Raw genomic sequence first — 8,366 nt, 5'->3', positions numbered from 1 at the left:
CTGCGGTAGAGTTGAGGTGAGGCCATTCACATTTTGAAAAGCCAATGAACGAGATTGTAGAGTAGAGATGCATTGATTCTTGCATAGCTTAGGTATGCCAGAATACAGTAGGAGGAATCAAGTGTGGTGCTAGCTGTGAATCTACTACAATTAGGATCGATCCTTTATTCATCTGAGTTCATGGGTGAGTTTTATGAGAAGTTGGTATAATTATTATTTTAGCTTCCATCTAGATTAGATTGTTTTTGAACTTGGAAGGACCAGTCATTCAAACTTTGATGGATTATTCACAAAAAATGGAGAAGGATATTCCATCTTTAAGGATGTTTAATTAATCTTTCTTTAAACCATCAAAACTAAGACAGAAAATGATGCTTGATAATGTTATCATTTTATATTCTTTTTTTTTTTTTTTAAATACTACCGTCAAGCTTTCTAGAAATTATGAAAGAGGGAAATCTAGTCTTTAAAATTTTGAAAAATCCTAAACTTTCCATGAGCACAATCATTGTCTCTATTACCACCATCACCGTGACTACCACCACCATCCCTAATATCGCCATAGCCACCACCATGCAATCCAATCAACTATCATTTTCAATTTGCAAAAATGAAAGTAAAATTGTGATTTCAATTCTTCAAAATTGAGAGGGACAGAAAAAAAAAAAGAAGAAGTTGTTGGCTAATGATGCCAAAGTTTTCATTCAGACCCTGACCATCTAAGCACACATGGTAGGCTTTAAAACTTGAATATATCTCAATTACACGTTTGGTACATTTCAACACATAACGCTATCTCTGAATCTAAAATTCCATCCCATATGGCATACGGCCATCACATGGGAAATAGCTGACCAGCCTGACTCCTTTGGGACAGATTTTGGTTGCTTGCGTGGCAACGGCATCCATCTTACTAATTACAAGCAGGACTCTGGACTGAAGATTTCAAAAATGGACAAAATCCTTGCAGCTTAGAATTCCTGCTCCTTGGCATGCCCACTGCTGCGTTGGGGCCTCAGTCTCGTCCCCACCCAAATCCCTCATTCCGTTCCAAAACCATGCAGCTGGGAGGCAGGACAATGGACCAACCTGTCGTCATTAGCCCGGGACAAGCTATCCTTCAGCATTCTGGTGGATAAGGCCTGGCTTCTGGGTACTACTATGCTCGGCCTTACAAGGTTCCATTTTTTTTTTTTTTTTTTGCTCTCTCTGTTTTGGTAGTACACAAGGCTGTTTAAAGTGTGGGAGAAAGGTATAATTGGGTTGGTAGGAGTGTAGGCAAGCATCAAATAATCATGTTGGAACATTGGGTAAACGTCCATCATTGTTGGTTTGTAGTTTTTGTAAAACATAAGCTTGTAGGCCCCATGAAAAGGAAAATTAGATTTTAGACCTTGGAGAGGTCATGAATGATTTTGATAGGATACATATTTCAAAGTTTGCAGGAGTTTGGCCCCTTGTCCCCTCCAGCAATTTGACTGGCAGTTCGAAGTAATTATAATTACAGTACTGACATATGGGACAAGTTTTAATGGCATGCAACAAGCACAGATGTAGATAGGAAATGAACTGAGAAGGCAAATGATTAAGCATGCCTTGATAAATATTAATATTAAAGTCTTATGGTTTACAACCTAATCTACTATCTACTAAATTTGTAGTTGGAAAAGTTGGAGTAGGGTCTACTGTAAAGCCAGCAGAACTCGTCCTTGCATGCTCCATGTTGTGAAGAGAAACAAAAATGGGAACCAATTTCCGCCAAACGTGCCTTACCCCGTTGTGCAGGGTGAGCCCGAATTGGACCGCGGAAGCACCAATGTAATATATTTATATATACACACGTACGGTATATGTCACAAATTGTAAATTGTATTTATAAAAAAGGTAAATTTATAATAGAAAATAAATAAACACAGCATTTTCCATGGAATATTAAATTTCATGACTCCTATTAGCCTAGAGTTTAATATTTTCTCGCATGATTTGTTATGCATGTATATTTACTATCAAGCAAAATTGCAAAATGTTGGTGCCTTGAAATTTGCTAAGAGTTATTTCTCCTTGTACTCCGTTTAAAAATTGGCAGGATATTATGAAACACGCATTCATAGTAAAAATATAGTAGTTCTTTCTAATAAATTAAGAAGCAATAGATATTCATCACTTCCATCTCAAATTGATACTAAACTTTTTTTTTCTCAACTTCAGTTCAATATGGCCTTCATTTGCACTTAGGTAGATTTAGTGATCGGTTGGCTTTGCAATCCTAATGACTATATTTTTTTGGAATGTAAAGGGCCTAGATAAACCGTCAAGATATAAGATGAAAGAAATCGTGTATCAGTCCAAAAGTTGCCTTATTTATCTCCAAGAGTTCAAACTTACACACATGAATCACAGAATCATTTTCTTGGCATGCGGTCATAAATTTAATAAATAAAAATTAGTTGATGCAATAAATTTTTCTAGAGGACTAATCATATCTTGAGACTCCTCAGAAATAGATGGTATCTTATTTCTTAAATGAATATGCCTTTTTAGTACTCAACACTCCATCATCAATACAAAGTTCAACTCGTCTTGATTTCTCACAAAAGTCTACAGTCCAATCAACCCAATACTCTAGAAATCTTTTCTATAAGAAAATCATCAATATCAAGAACAGTTGACAAGTTTCTTGAATCTCAGTTGGAGATTTCAATTTAATTTAGTTCAGCTCGAAAAAATAAGGAGAAGTCCATAATAAGACTATATCAAAAAATTTCAACGAATTCATCGACTTTCTATAATTGATGGGGATAAGCTTCAATCATTGATCACTTTGTCAAATCATATGGAACATCCAATACTTGCCAAGCTGGACATTACCTTGCCAGGTCAATTGAACGAACACATTCCCCTTAGCCACCCTCCAACCATTGGTAAAGATCACTTCATATCACTATCCACTCCTTCAATGCTCCCCCTCAATCATACGCTACAAACTATTCAAATTTGAGAATTTTTGGTACTCTGCAGATTTTGATGACCTCATACACAACTGATGGAAAATAGCACCATGCTCTAAGAATACAACGTCAATATGATCTTAAAGCTAAGATTCCCCGGAGCCAAGCTCAAGGTGTGAAAAAGAAATAACAATGGCAACATTGTAATTAGGAAGAAAGAAAATGAAGAGAAAATAGCTCAGTTGGACTAACTTGAAGGGACTAGAGATCTTATCTTATCTGAATTAGAGGAGAGAAGATAGCTCAAAGAAAAGTTGTATAATATACTGCATCAAGAAGAGATAATGTAGAGGCAACAATTAAAACTTTAGTGGTTAAAGCACAGTGATCAAAATGCCAAATTCTTCCATGCCTATGCTAGTGCACAAAAGCAAAAGAATACAATTTGCATTATTACCTTTCAAGAAATAAAGCAAGTACTTGTAAGAATCTACATGCAGCTCTTCCATGATATCTCCGATTTTGAGATATACTTTGATTAGAAAACTCTCTTTCAAAATAAAGAGATCAACCTAACGGAGCTCGACAAATTATTCTTAGAGAAGGAAATTAAGAATACTATCTTTAGTCTTGACAATGATAAGTCACTGAGATTTGATGGATTTCCAATATCTTTTTATCATCAACATTGGGCACTTATCAAGGAAGACTACTGCAAGCTGTTTAAAGACCTTCACAATGGTGATATTGAACTAGAGAGGATAAACTATACCCTGATACCTAAATAGAAGAAAAGCTTATCTATAGGATATTACAAACCTATAAGCTTAATTTATGGTGTCATCAAAATCATCTCAAAAATCTTTTACTCTCACCTCGCAATCATTATTGATAGACTAATCTTCCAATCACAATTGGCATTTTTATAAAAGGAAGATAAATTGGAGACTGCTTTGTCTCAGTAGCTAAACTCATCTCCCATTGCAAAAAATCAAGCCAACAAGGTATAGTACTCAAACTGGATTTCAAGAAAGCTTTTTAATTGACTTCTTTCTAAGTCCCCTAAATCTCAAATTAGGACTTCCTTATAAACATCCTAAGGATAAGAGGTTTTAGTAGTAAATGGTGTAAATGGATTAAAAAGCTCCTCACTTCTAGCAAATTTTTCTCTGCATTAATGGGGAACCAATAAGATGGATGAGATAAAAGAATGGGCTTGGACAATGAGATCTCTTATCTCCTCTCCTTTTTATCCTCGCTACAAATGTATTATCTCAAATGGCACTGAAGGACTCCATCATCTCAGATGTGGGATTGATGCATATTATCAAAAGCATCACCTGTTTACAGTATGTCAATGATACCTTGATTTTATATAAGACCTTAAAGGAAGAAATCAAAAAATTAAAATTCATTATCTATTCCTTTAAATTGGCTACTAGATTAAAGGTCAACTTTGATAAGAGCTCTCTGATTGGATAGAATATCAATGGCAACTGATATCATGACTATGATGACTGGGTTGTTCGGTCTCAAACTTCTCGATTAGATATTTGGGCTTTTTACTTCATTTCAGCAAACCAAAAAGTTTAGATTAGAGGTTCTTGAAAAAGAAGATGGATAAAAAAAACTCGCTGATTGGAAAGATAAGCTACTTTTCCTTATAGGAAGGGTGGCACTGATCCATTCAGTTCTCAGTGCCATTCCAATTTTTTAGATGTCTTATTTTCAACTTTCAATTGAAGTTGTCATAGGCATTAACCAAAAAAGGAAATAGTTCCTACAAAGAGGAAGTAACACATACCACAATGGATATAATTTTGTTAGCTGAGAAAAGGTCTACCGGCCTAAAAGAGTTGGAGATTTGGACGTATTAAACATCCAACTTTTTAATCAAAACCTTCTCATAAAATAGTGGTGGACATATTTTAAGGAGGAGAATAGGCTGTGATGAAGGCTAACAAATCATTCTTGCTTTTTGAAAACAATCCCAACCAAGTTCCAGTTGAAATAAATGTTTCCTCTACATGAAAGATGTTATGAAGACTAGACCTTGGTTCTTTGCTGGTACATCCACTAAGGTAGAAAATGACAAGCAAATCTAATTCTAGCATGATCACTGGATCTCCAACAAGCCACTGTAGAAGGCCTTCCCACTTTTCTTTTTTCCTTGCCAAGAAACAAGATGCAATAATAGGCAGCTATATTCAAAACTATGTCGAGAATTCATATACCAATCACAGCCATCACAATCCAAATATAAAATGGGCAATATCAGCTGTGTGAGCTATTAGCACAATACAATTATCTCGGGAAGCAAACACAGTAACATAGAGATAGAGCTCATCAAAAGCTTTCACAATTAAAAATAGTTGCAAGTTTTTAAGTCATGGAGGAGTAATCTTTGAATTCGTTTGCATCAACTAGAAAATCCTAATATTGAAAATGGTTAAAACTTTTAATTAGTTAAGTTATCATGATAAAATCTTAACAGCAAATAATCTCAAGAGGAGAGAATGGAAGGCCTTGCTAGCTTGCCCACTATGTGGAAAAGAAGAAAAAAGACAGAACATTTATTTCTTAACTGGTCATGTACTAAGATGATTTGGTAGCGGATCTCAGATAAAAAAATATATCTATTATCTAAAATACTGTAGCCTTGATGGACTACCTGTATATCCATTACTTGAAATCCTATAGCCTTGATGGACTGCCTGGAGAACAATGATAAGAGATGAAAGCTTGAAGGTTGAATGGGACTGCATGTTCCACTGCATGTTGAGTCTTGTGGAAAGAACGCAACCAAAAGATATTTGAGTTCCAAGCTATTATACTAGAACCATTGGTACAAAAAATAATTATGCCGTTACAAAAAAACAATCTCATTGCTACTTATTTAAATGTTGGCCTCTTATAGAAAAGGCACAGTTGAAACCCACAAGCTTTGTGCCAGAGCTGCAGTTGAAACACTAAGCCCGTAGAGCGCCCATGTTAATTCAACAACTTATGGACATGCAATAGATACTCCTTTTTTGGGAATTCTTAATATATCCTAGCCTTACGCTTGGTTACGTTACATCCCATCATTTTGTGCCAAGCTCCCTTAAGAAAAAAGGTAGCATCTAAATGGAAACTAGTTTGTGTGTCATAATTAGCTATAAGAATATCTAAAGTTCTTATTATTCCATGAAAATTTAATGAGTCTAGTATAAGAGTGTCATCAAAGATCGTTCTCAAAGGACTCGTTTGATTCATAGGAAGAGATGGGAGGAAAGTGTGGTTAATGAAAAAATGGACAATGGTCTCATATTTGGTTAGAGTTTTCAAAAAAAAAAAAAAAAATGAAAAAGTAGCATTATCATGGAAATAAGATTTCCATATTTTATGAAAAAAAGTTCATGGGATATAGGAAAGTCCAATTCTCACCGACTAATTTTTTTTAAAAAAATATGCCTTTAAGCTTTTAGATAAAATAAGATAAAATCTTTCCTTTATTAAAAACATAACATATATTTTACATAATCTTTTCATATTCAACCAAACATAAATCACTCTAGAATGCACCACTTTCCAAATATACAAAAATCAATTTCCTAGATATTATACTTAGGCATCAACTTTCCAAAAAAAAAATATTTCAATGAGGAAAAATTCTTCCTACATACCAAAAGACTCCAAAATGCCATATTTTACTGAGAAATAATGTTCAGTAGATCCAGACCCCAGCATTAATGTCTTTTGTAAAGAAAAACCTTATAAGCTATTTTGCTCTCTCTAAGAAAATTATAAAGTCCCCAATCTTGGTTGTCTACAAGTAGCCACAATCTTATTTTTATTCCTCCTTCCCTTATCTTCTTTCATATCTTTATATATCACTTCGATTGTGTTTCCTATTGAATCATGACCTCTCACTTATTTTGAAGAACTCTCTTTTGCTAAAACCCAGCCATTCTCTATTTCTCTCCTTTGGTCGACAGCAGGGATAGAGATGGATACATGCTAGAGAGAGATTGAGAAATAGATGGATGAGAAGAGGGAGAAAAATGCCACCTTGTGGGTTAATAAGCAAAGTAGGTAGTTAGGCTAGTGATGATCGTACTTGGAACTTAATTAAATGAGGACTCCCTTAGTAAAAGATAATTAGTTTGGATATGAAGATGTGGACAGCTCATGCTAGAAGAGAGAGGCTAGGATGACTTGCACTCTTCTTCAAAAAAGAAAAAGAAAGACTAATGAATGTGTTTTTTTTTGGGATAGTCATCTCATGAGAGCGGGCCGCTGTAGGGGTAAAAGTGGTATAGATATTATCCATCCGAATCTATTTTTGTATCCAAATCAATCTATATATGGATAGAAATTTGAGAATCTGACTAATATCTATATCCGTAACCATATCCATCAAAGAAAAATGGATATGGATAGTGATAGATAACCATCCGATCCATATCCAAATATCCGAATCTACATATAACCTTATATAATTTTATATAGTACTTGTTAATTTTTAGAAAAAATATACAATCATATAAATATATTATTAACTTGATTTATCATCTATTTAGTAATATCTTTGATACTATAGTTATAAAATTTAATTATCTAAATTATATCCGTAATTATATTTATACTTTCAGTATCTGAATTATATCTATATCTATTTAAAATAAATATGAATATAAATTTTTACATCCGAATAATATCTGAATCTGTATTTGTATTCATCAGACAAGATAAATATGGATATGGATATGTTGATATCTAATCTGTATATGATCTAGTTTCAGCCCTAAAGGGAGCATACAAAAGAGGATTTATAATTGATTTATATAACAATAGAATACAGATAAGAAAATCTTCCAATTTTGGGGATTTCATGGCCTTCGCCATCTCTTGGATTTGCCCTAACCTATATGTTTTGCACGTAAAGGGGATTGGTGCTATTCTTTGATCTTATATGCGTAAATTTGGTCATTTCACTTGGCACCAGATGAGTATCTATCCTATGCTTTAGAGCAACAAGCATGTCAGGTTGGATCGAGGATTACACACCCTAAATCCAATCCACACATAAATCATGTAAAAAAAATGAATATATTTTGTGTCAATTTGTTATATAAAAATTTGTAATAATTAAAAATCTCTTATTTCTATTGTATAAATATATAATAGAATTATTATTCTATATTTTTTAGGCCCCATTGTTGCTGTAAGTAGTAGAATTTTCATTTGTAGAGTTTTGCATGATGGAGCTTTCACTAATAGAGGTTTTAATAAAAAATTGTTAAATATTAGGTAACTACATTTTTGAAGTTCTATGGAATTTTAATGTTTGCTTGCTAACCAAATTAAGAAAGAACTTTTAGTATCATGAAACAATAATAAAAAACATCACATAGCTTTTAGGAATAAATGCCTCTT

This window comes from Elaeis guineensis, chromosome 16, assembly GCF_000442705.2.
Source record: "Elaeis guineensis isolate ETL-2024a chromosome 16, EG11, whole genome shotgun sequence".
Lineage (NCBI taxonomy): Eukaryota > Viridiplantae > Streptophyta > Magnoliopsida > Arecales > Arecaceae > Elaeis > Elaeis guineensis.
The sequence above is the reverse complement of the archived record's forward strand: the minus strand, read 5'-3'. Positions refer to the sequence as shown.